We start from the raw sequence: 11,321 nt of genomic DNA, 5'->3' as shown, positions 1-11,321 counted from the left end.
GTTATTCTTTCTGACAATGGATAAATTTTCTTTTTCACCTATTTACATATTCACAGTCAGAAATTCATGGTAGTTATTGTGTAAAAGGGGTCTATTTAGGAAGAAAAGGCAGATACCATTTTTGAAAGCTGTTAGTCCAAGAGTATATATGTATATATGCACCACAAGATTTATAATGTTGCTTTAGCCAGGGATGTTTGTAGTGGAAAGCAGAGCTGGACAATCACAGAGAGCCAAAGTAGAAAAGAGAAGAAAAGAAAAAAAAAAAAAATTGTCCTGGTCTTCACAGGGGCTCACAGGCATAAGCTGAGTTCCCTTGGGTCATGATGTACTAGGAAACCATTTGTCATGTACAAGTTGAAGTGGTTCAGCTTTGTTTCCCAACAGAGAAAGTCCACATTGCATTTACTCAGGAAAGAAATAGGCCATTTTGGTGAGCATGAAACATCCCATCCAGAGGTCTCTTTTTGTCCCTTCTCCATTTCTGTGAAGATCTTAGGCCAGGGAAGGAGTTGCAGTTGTGGTGACACTACAGTTTGTGCAAGTGAGGTTCTATTTTAGGTGGAGGGTTGTGACTGTCATTACTTCATCCTTGCTGGCATGTCTACTGCTAGCTTCCCTACACAACCAGCTCTGCTGCTTTTGGGAAACTCCCTGGTGCTCCTCTGAGTGAAATGTCCATGTTTTGACACAGGAGTGTGAGAAGGGTTGGTCTCTACACCTTGGTGGTTCAAGCATGAAACGTGGATTATGACTATAAAGTGATAGGACAGGATAAAATTTATTTAGCTATATGGTTGTTTGGGTTTTAATGAGAGTTTTGTTTTGCTACCAGTCAGTTATAGTAATGATGGTAGAAACTGCTTAACCACCCAGGAGCTCTACATCAGCTCTGAGTTACAGCTCACCCAAATCAGCACCGATGGGATCCAGTCACCACCTGGGGACCTCTCCTGTAGATACCAGGATGGCTCAAGACCACACCAGATACTCAGGGGTGACAGAAACAGCAATGAAACGGGTACCTGAACCTTGGGGTCAAAATCTAATCTTAAAAATGTCAAGAAGTACTTTTGATGGAGGTAGATGTTGTTTTTTCCCATTACCAGCAGTTTAGATCTTTAACAAAAGGTTAAGGATTACTGCCATAAACAAATATGGATATCTGTGTGTAGAATTATCCATGTTTCCTCTAGCAGTGGTGCCTGTCTAATTCAACTTCTTCTTTCCATCCTGACTGAAGACACAGACTGCTCACTCTTCTAGTTCAAAAGTCCCAGCCACTCTCTGCAATGACTTTACTTAATATCCAGAGCATTAAAAAAATTGGTCTACATGATCTTTGGAAGAAAAGGAATTTGAGTTTGAATGCAAAGCCCAGTCCTGGATAAACCTGGGGTCTCCACTCATATAAAGCCACATCTGTGATAATCAGGGCTGAAAAGAAAGATTTAACCTCTGAGGCTGATGGAGAGCAAAATTATGAAAGGATTTTTTAGTTGTGAAAAGACGGATCAAGAGTGTTGCTAAATCCTGGGTCAGAGGAAAAGTTTAAAATTGCTCTGAATCTGAGACATTTCAGACTGAAGCAGGTGTGCCTTACATCTTGAACATTTCATTTGTGTTCATTTAATTCCCTCTATTTTCAATTCCCACTCCCTTATATTTTATTTACGTGTTCTTCCACAACATTATAGCACAAAACAGCCAAGTTACAAAGCTTATCTCTAAATGCCTGATTTAAATAAAGCATCCATTAATTTCTGAACCAATACTGATACAACATAAAATAGTACATTATTTTTCAGAATATGGTTCTGCAAACAGTAGACCATTTGACTAAAATATTGCTAATGTATAAATAAAGTCACTCTTGTGCATTAGTGTTTCCAGGCTCAAAGATTTAATGTGTTATTTTGGAGTACAAATATTTTCCAAGGTGAAAAATATAAATGCTACTGTATTTAAGTCCTCACTAAAATGAAACACAAAAAAAATAGTGATGAAGGTTTTTCTTCTTGCTAAAAGACTTTTACCAATTTTAACAGAACATCCTTAATATCCACCTAGAATATTATGTGTATAGTAGGTTGCTACTCTGTAATTGGTTTGGCTGATTACAATGATTACAGTAAGTTGGCACAATAGTAGAGCTACCTGGAGAAAGTACTTCTGCAGAGTGCACAGAAATGTGCTCACTGAAGACCATATTTTGTGTTTGGAGGTCAGAAATTCTGATTTACAAGAATGACAGCTTTTTAACTTTGCTTACATTTCTTTCACAAATAAAACTATCTTCCAAGTGCTTCCTAAAATGAAATTACAAAACCTTTTCCTATGGGCTGAGATATTCATTTTGCCAAACTTTAAGAGACAGTGTTATCTCTTTTATGGGCTAATCCAAGAAAGGTTATTTCAAAACACATGAAGAAGCAATGCTTGGCTCTCTGTGTGAGAAATGGGAAGTGTTTCACACCACTGGACTTGCCTGTGACAGGACAGTGCATTTGCAGAGGTGATCCCCTTTGCTGGAGCTGCACTCTTGCACAGAGAGCATTGGTTGTGCTTTGGGAGGAAGGAGCAAGAGCTCACACCAGCCACGCCTGCCACCTGTGTGTGGGGCAAACCTGGGCACCTCTGCACTCAGGCTTCTTTTAACACATTGATGCAGCAAAGAAAATAACATCACACAACACCACTTCCCAACACACATCCTCCTCTGGCATCGAGGGCTAATGGATGGTGAAGCTGTTGTGAAAGCCCCAGCATCCTCCCAACAGGGATCCCCAAAGCCAGGGTCCTCACAAGACAGGAAAACTGGACTGGACAAACACAGGTCAAACCAGTATGGTCAATCAAACGTTCTCCATTTATTAGTTAGAAAATGGCAGTTTATATACACTTCTATGTAGTTTACAGTTTACAAAGGCACTCTCATTGGCAAGCTAACATTGTTTGTCTTTGTCTTAAGGTGGACTAAACTTCACACTATAAACCTATACTACCTCACACCCAGACAGCCCAGTGCTTCCCATCACACCTTAATACAATTTCTAACTGTGCCACAAGCTCTTAATTTCTAACCATGTCACAGGCTTGAAGGCCTCACAAGGCCCAGATCTGAGGCCTAGATTGGAGTAGCTCAAATCTCATTCCGGACATAAATCATGCCCTCTATCTCTCAGAAATGCTGCAACAGATCCCTCTGTGTGTGAGTGCATTGCACCCCTTTGTAAGGACTAAATGTCCACCATGCGCCCCCAGATGCAGGTTGCCAGTGGCTTTCTGTTGGCAAGAGGGAGAAACACCCTCACTGTGGGGAGGATTATGTTGTTTTTAGCAAGCAATGACTACCCTTCATGTTTTCCAAGAGAGGAAATGAACCTCCAATTAATTATGACACTTGATTAGGTTACTTAAATTGCTGAATTTCTAGCAAAATCAGCAGTGCCAGCTCCCCAACACCATGTGTGATTTGATGGCCATTATAGTAATGCAGCTCTGCACACCTCCTGCTTTATGGACATTCTCTTTGCTGTTACTCAATTTCCATCTCATTACCAGAAGTGTGAATTTCCACCTTGTGACTTCACAGTCTTTTTGAGCATTGCTCTGGTGATCACCCAGTGATTTTTGGGCAGATTTTATTTCCTTGAAATGTTAATGCATTCCCAATGAAAATAAACAGAGGCCTGTGACCATAATATTTCCTTTGGTCAGTTTTATGTCAATTGAAACAGAAATGCAACTTCGAAGCCCTTGAATGGGTGACTATGCAAGGGAACATTTTTGCCTCCAATAACAAAAAAGTCCACTTTAATTCAAAGTCCTATATGAATTCCTTGTGATCATTAACAGCATGTGATTTCCTTGTTTACAAATTGTAAGAGTGACAGTGGTAGTAGTAAAGTAGAATACTGAAAGTGCTGTACTGTATTGTCCAAGTGCTAACCCTGCTGAGAAGCCAATGTCTGCTCTCCCCTCTGCCTTCACCTGCTCTGAGGTGGGAGCTCAGGGGAGCCTGCAGTTCCTCTCTACTCCTTGCTGGCCTGGAGTTCTGTGCACCTTCCTCCAACACCCCTTCCCATGATTTCCTCAATTTAGTGGGGGATAGTTTTTAATCTGCACACTAGAAATGAAAAATCTGTGGGCAATTACATGTACCACATTCCCTGATGGAAGTGGAATGGCAGATTGGAAGATGTGGGGTCCATGGGAGGTGTAACAATATATGGACCCATCTGGGTTGCACTGAGATCAAAGCTCTCCTGTGGTCTGAAACCCTATTAAAAGACAGTTATGGCAACCTGGGCAAGACTGTTTTGGCAGAAGAAAGCAGAAAATGAGGCATCTTTTATGAGAAGGTAGAAATTTTAGATAGTTAAGTGTTGGGTGATTAAAAAACAGTGAGAACAATACTGCTAGAAATTCAGCAAACTTTACAACATAAAAATTACCAACGGAGTCCTAGATTATGCATTCCTTAAAATAGCAGAAATAGGTGAATAGGTGGTTTAGGATTAAAAAAAAAAACAAAAACTATGGGGCAAGAAGATTTTCCATTTATTACCATTTTCTCAACATAAACCCAGGAGCTCATGAAACGACATGACAAGTGACAAAGACACTTCCTTCCTGGCAAATCAGTGGTGGCTCTGGCTGCCACTCCTACCCCCAGAGCACAGAGCCTCCACTGGTGGGTGGTTGGTAGGGGTGTGGAAGGGGACCTCCGCCCACCCAGCTACTCCCTGTTATTGGATAAGGAGTTGTCAGTATCCTTGTAGTCTCCTGCTCTCCTCTGTGTTTATCCTGATCTCAGATTTCAATGTGGCTCAAGAAGTTATATTCCTGCAGACACTCTTGGCTTCAGGAACTAAAGATTTTCTGAAACCTAATCATTTCTGTACACAGACATTGTGGCTAACACCACAGGGCATGCCCAGGTGGGGACATGCAACAGCTTGCACAACATGGTGTCCTTGGAAAACCAGCAACTATTTCCAACATTTCAAAGCAAGCAAAACCAGAACACCCTCCTGACGGAGGAGTATCTACCCATGGGAATGTTTCTCTGCACAGGACATCCAACTGGGAGCTTGCCATCACTGTCTAAAACAGGTATGTTGACATAGAGGTGCAGCCCAGGCCCTGCTCTGGCTCTGCACACCAGGCACTGGCAAAACACAGCGCTCAGGCATGGGGAGCAGACACAAGCATTCATCCTGATGCAACGTGTATCTCTCTGGGAATGTTGGATCCTTTGTCTCTGAGGTGGTCACAGTCTGATTCAGTCTTTCCTACCCTCTGCTGTTCAGTGGCTGTGCAGGGGTTTACCTCTTCTGCATTTTCACATCTCTCTTGCTGTCTCTACAATTATCTTTTTCTTTTTTTCAAACTTATTAAAGTAAGATTTTACTTATCCCATCCACTCACAAACAAATCAATATATTTGTTTTCAAGATTTTCCAGAGGTAGATTATAGAGGTTCAACTTCTTTCATGAACATTGGGCAGTTTCTCCAATCACTTGAAGCTTCAGTAAGAGCAATCAGTGGTGAGGATTAATGGTGCTCACTACAGAGCTGATGCTGAAGTGCCTCAAATGATCACTGTTGCTTGTTACTCATCGTAGCTATAGAAGTCACCAGCTTGCACCACGGAGATATCCACACATGAAGGCAAAAACACTTCTCCACAACCTCTTTCCCACTCAAAACAGGACTCCTGTGTCTACCAGTAGGACTAGCAGCACTAGTGGCACATCTCTGGGGGGGAGCTGTGGCTGTAGGAATATTCCTTCCAGCCAGACTCTCCTTGCAGCTGACACCTCTGGGCACAGAGTCTCTGGTCTGACCTCTCACAGTTGCTCTCCAGGCATGTGGCACCTTCACTACATTTAAGATGGTTATGTTCTGTGACAGTTTTGTGCTATATTGGCAATATGCACAGCAGTCTTACTGTAGGGAATCTCTCTTGAGTTAGCTCCATGGTTCTTCCTTGACCCCTTCTGCTGCTTTCAAAATCTTTGTGGAAAGGTGAGCCCAGCATGAGACTCTTCCACCTATTGGCTTCAGAAAAACTGAGGAGGAAACTCCCTGAGTGCGCTTGCTAATATGACTTCATAGGGGAAAATACCACTTTTATGTTCCCAATGCACAGAGCTGAAGCCCACAATATGGTTCCTCTAGGATGGACTCCAACAACTGGACTCCAGCTCCTTGGAAATACTGAAGATTTGAGAATTTGTACACCTTGCTTAGTATTTTGAAACTTTATAAGGAATTTGAATCCAGTTAATACCTTGCACTTAGATCTCTGTCTCTGCAGCCTTCTGAAGGAATGGGGAAAGGAAACCCATAGCCCTCACACACAGAAAGACCCAGCAGTCCAGTGAGGCCTGGGGAATCGCTCCGTGTACACCACAAACAACCTTGTGGTGTTTCCTTAGGGCTTTCTGTCGTGGAAGAATTAGAGATGGCACAACATGAACCCACATCATGAATCATTAACGCACAGCAAAACTCACTGCAGTGCTCAGCAGAAGGAAAACAGGAAAGCCATGGTGAGGAAAGACTGAAAAACTCATCTGTCCTCACCACCTTTAACATAGTCATATTTCCATCCTGCCATTCCTGCAATGCATCTCTACCATCTCTCTCTCAGCCATCACAAAGTATCAAGAAGAATCTTCATTACCAGTTCCATGGTGGGCAGACCACTAAATCTGAGAGTGGTTCAGTTCAGAACATGCTGCAAAAACATACATCATAGATTTGTCTAACTCGAGCCTCCAGTTTCTCAGCCTTGCTCTACCTTTATAGTGAGGTTAAAATACCCATCTCCTTAAGGGACAATCTTCATGCAGCAGCTTGAGAGCTGCAATTAAATCACCATTCAACTGTCTCTCAGATGAAACAAACCCACTGAGTTCCCTATTCTCATACCTTTCATGTGTGCTGTTCTTCAGGTTAGAAAGAGAGCTCATTTCACATCAGCCTTTTCAATTCAGATGCAACCTGCATCCAGTCTGTTTTGTCCACGAAGCAGAACTGGTGTCCCTTGCTTCCTCCTTACCTCTTCACTCAGGAGACTCCTCTTTACTTCCTTATGCCTGACCACAAACAACCACTGTTTGTGGTATTTCACCAGGGGCCAACACAACTTACTCCATTCTCTCCTGCAGAGTACCCTGTGTGTTGCTCAGCCTCACTGACAGTCTCAGGGCAGGAAGGCCATGCCTGATGCTCTGCTTGTAAAAGAACCATGTATGCCTGTTCTGACAGAAGGCTACTGCTAAAGGGTGTGTTTTCTCAATAAACAGCACAACCTGCAAGCTCAAGATATCTGTATAACATCAAAGTTACTTTTAAAAAGAACAGCAATTGCTAAATATTCCACAGGAACCGCAAAAATATAGAAACCTATTTATAAATGTCATATATATATTCTTTTTAAGATGAGTCATGCAGTTTCTGCAGCTCCATCAAGTTCCAATCAAATCTCTACTCATTGGTTTTATTACTCTTGATTACTTTTTTAACTGCTACAATTCCTTTAAGGCTGGCTTACCCTATGCCAGGCCCTCTGTGGTACAGATGGCAAGCACCTACAAAGGGAGCAGACAGGCTCTAACAAGGTAAACTTCTGCCTAGAAATTACATCCTGGGGGGGATGTACAGTACCTTGGTAACCTTACTCATGCCCACAGGCAGTGAAATACCATTGTGCTCTCTCTTCTAATGGACATTGATCATAGAGTAGCAGAGCAAGGAACAGAACCCAGCACACATTTTAGTGAAATCTCTTAAATTTCTGGGCAGCTAATACTTCATCTGTTAAATGTCATGTCAGAGGCTGGGAGATCACATTCCTAGGCTGAAGTTGAGGCTCCTACTGGGCAACACACAGTACTACCCATTTGCTGCCACCTCTGCACAGCCCATTTCTTGTCTGAAGTGCCCGGGATCAGCTGCAGCTGGATCCTGGCTCTGAAAAGCCACATCTGGTTGCAGCACTGAGCGCTCAGGAGCTGGGCCCTGCAGAGACCCAGAGAACTCAAGTCAGACCTGTTGGATAAAGTCTGCTTTGCACTGCACCCTCTGGAATTTTAATAGGCCCCAGAGAAAAAAAAATAGAAAATTATCTACCCTAAAAAGCCACTGAAGCAATATGGATCCCTACATGACTTGTTACATTAGAGGTCTTACCATTTCACACGTACAATTTGGAGTGAATTGCCCTTTACAGTGATTCAACCTGTGATGTGCTCACATACCCTCTCAGACCCTGCTTTCTGTTTAGGAGGGATTTTTACCCTTTCCAATTTTAACCTTCAGAGCGAAAACAGGTGTTTTTTTTATCTTGCTGTTATGGTTTCCTCTTTGCCCCTATGTTCCTTTGGGATCTCCCTCCATGGCTAACTGCCAGACAAAAAAATAACGTGCTTGGGTCTCAGCACTGCCAGCTCACGCTCACCTGCACAGAGGACACAACAGGCAGCTTGGGAAGGGAGAAGGAAAACTACATCTTAAATACTTCAGAGTAAGATTGATCAAACTCTTCTTCCAGAGCTTACATTTCTTTGTGCATTTCTGGCCTGAGCCGGCCATCTTTGGTGTAAGAAAGCAGTACCGAGCTGAGCACAGACAGAATCATTGCACCTTTGTTTTCTGGATGTGCCGTTACCACCCAGCCACCCCACTACATTTCCCGAGGGAGAAGCGGCTGATAACATCAGTTTGTTACCCAAGTCTTGAAAAACAGGGTTCAAACATGCCAGCTGGACAGTGTCACCGAACAGCCTGGTGACTGGGACAGTTCCTTACGTTAGAGGAATCTTTGTGAGAGACTTGCATTGTACGCTTCCACCACATCCCATTTGGACACTGCAAACCAATACCACGAGGAAGGGAAACAGTCACCCGCCCCAGCAGCCCTGTCTTGCCTTTTACACCTACAGACTACCAGCTCCCTCGTGAAGGAAGGGCTTTTATTTTGCCCTTTTAGGAGGGACCCAGGCAGGTGAGGTGGCTGGAGCATTGGCAGGCGGGTTTCGCCTCCCGGGTGAGTCACAGAGCTGCCGTGCCTCTATCAGGTGCAGTGTAAATCCAGACCAGCGCCTGTTCCTTTTCATTAAGAGCCTTGAGCTTACTGCAGGAAAGATGAAAAGGGCTGGTCATTATCCATTACATGTGACCCATTCACTTGCTGATGGGCTGGTTTTCATCTCCCTGCCCTGCCTGTAGGCAAGCATCCCCCAATACCCTAATCTGCTTTTTTTGTTCTCCACCATTTATTTTCCTAGGAGCCTTGTCAATAGTGGCTCCATTCCCTTCCCATGCCTTCCAGCGCTGTAGATTCAGAAGCCTTAAAGGGTTCCAGCTCACGGTTAACACATTCCAGAAAGTCTGACCGCTTATTATAAAGCCAGTGTAGGAAGGATTTGAGAAAAGCGCGATGTAACAGCTGAGCAGCAGAGCACACGCAGCCTGGAAACGCTCGAAGGTGAACGGGAAGGGGAGGCGGGGGCATTTGGAAGCCCATTAAATAAGAACTTATCATCCGATTTATGTAAATCACTTCAAATGCCTTCATTTATTAAAAATATTAAGCTGCATTACTGTGTGCCTTTGGTCCCCTAATTTGGTTGCTAATGTCTAAAACAACTGTTGAAATTAATTTGAAATTAATGTTCCTATATAATTACTTAATGAATCTCACATTCACTGCCCTTAGCTCGCAGTTGACAAAGGATCTCACCCGCCACATGTAAGAGGCTGGAATGCTGACTGTGATTTTAAAACGGTTGCTAAATTATAGTTTGCAAATATTTTACATTTATATCACACACTTCATCTTGAAGGATCTCACTGTGTTTGAAATGTTACATAACATTTATTCTTTAGTAAAATTCCACCACAAAAACTTTCTGGGCATCAATCTTCTCATTTCTCTGCATGCCTTGAAATTAAAGCAAATTTAGCTGTATCATTATGCAAACAAAAAAATCATACCTGCATTAAAAGATTATTATTAGTGCTGTAAAGTCAGACAGTTAAAAGATAGGAAACGCTGTAACTGAGACTGTGCAATATAAGTTCCTTCCTTTTCTCATACATATGTATTCTCATAGTCTTTAATTTTATGATTACATATTTTCTTATATGTATCCCGTCCCTCAGGAGACTTATTAGTCCTTGTTTGTATTCAAGAAAAAACAGGATAAGAAAAAAATAAGGTTCAAGAAAAAGCTAGCAGGGAAAGGTAGCCATTTGTGGAGTCCTTGCTTCATTCCTTACAAAAGCTGCAAAGGTTGTAATGCATGTGCCTCCTTTTCTGGGTGGCTGACTTGGTACCCCATAAATCCTGATTGGCAGAAATGCTGAATATGCACAGCAATAACTGAAGCTAAAGAAACATTTGAACGTGCAGAACATTTTACATACTACCAAACCCAGTGAAAGATGAGGTTCTGGGGTCTCACACTTTAAAATAATAGTACATTTCAAAGAGGGGAAAACACTTCTCCCTCTCCCAGGGACAGTGGAAAATGTATTTGAGCAATTGCAAAACAGCCAGACAGCTGTTATGGAGACTCACATCTACTTGCTCTATACAGCACCACATGGACACGGTGCAGCAGGAGGGGAACAGGACACACTGTGACCCAGCAGCAGAAAATACCTGGGGAAGCTGTTGGTGCTGTTGCTCAAGCTAGCAGAGGGAGGCAGGAGCCAGGGAGGGAAACAGCAAAGGCTATTCTGAAACGAAAGAGCTGAATTTAAGGCCTTCCAAACAGCCTTTCTTTTGACTGCTCACCCTTTTGTGTGCTTATGTGTGACTTCGCATTTCTTCTTAGGTGTGTATGGTTTCTCAAGGATCAAGGCAAAGCATGAGTGCATTGGCAATCAGGAATGTTCCAGAGCTTTCCTCCAAATTAGCTGAACAGTGCTTTGCCTTGAGACATCCTCAGCATCTAGGTCACAGCAAGTCAACCCTGCCCACACTGCAAAACATCCCCTCCTTCGTCATGTAGAGAGCCACATAGCCTGGCATGGCTCAGAGTAAGGATACTGGCCAAAAGTTCCACAGCTTGACTGAGGGATGGGCTAGCGAGGAGGACAGGTCCCCAAACACAGGACAACATCAACCTAAATCTCCTCCCTACAGCAAGGAATGCAGCCCACACCCAGCCACCACCACACACACACCTCCACGTGCTGTCCTACTTTCTTAACTAGGAAGTCCAACCTCTCCTCCACTCAGATCTTTGCCAAACCTCCCTCTTCAACGCCTTCACACCCTTGACAGGCTGCAGATCTT

Source organism: Lonchura striata, chromosome 1 (assembly GCF_046129695.1).
Source record: "Lonchura striata isolate bLonStr1 chromosome 1, bLonStr1.mat, whole genome shotgun sequence".
Lineage (NCBI taxonomy): Eukaryota > Metazoa > Chordata > Aves > Passeriformes > Estrildidae > Lonchura > Lonchura striata.
Note: the sequence above shows the minus strand (reverse complement) of the source record.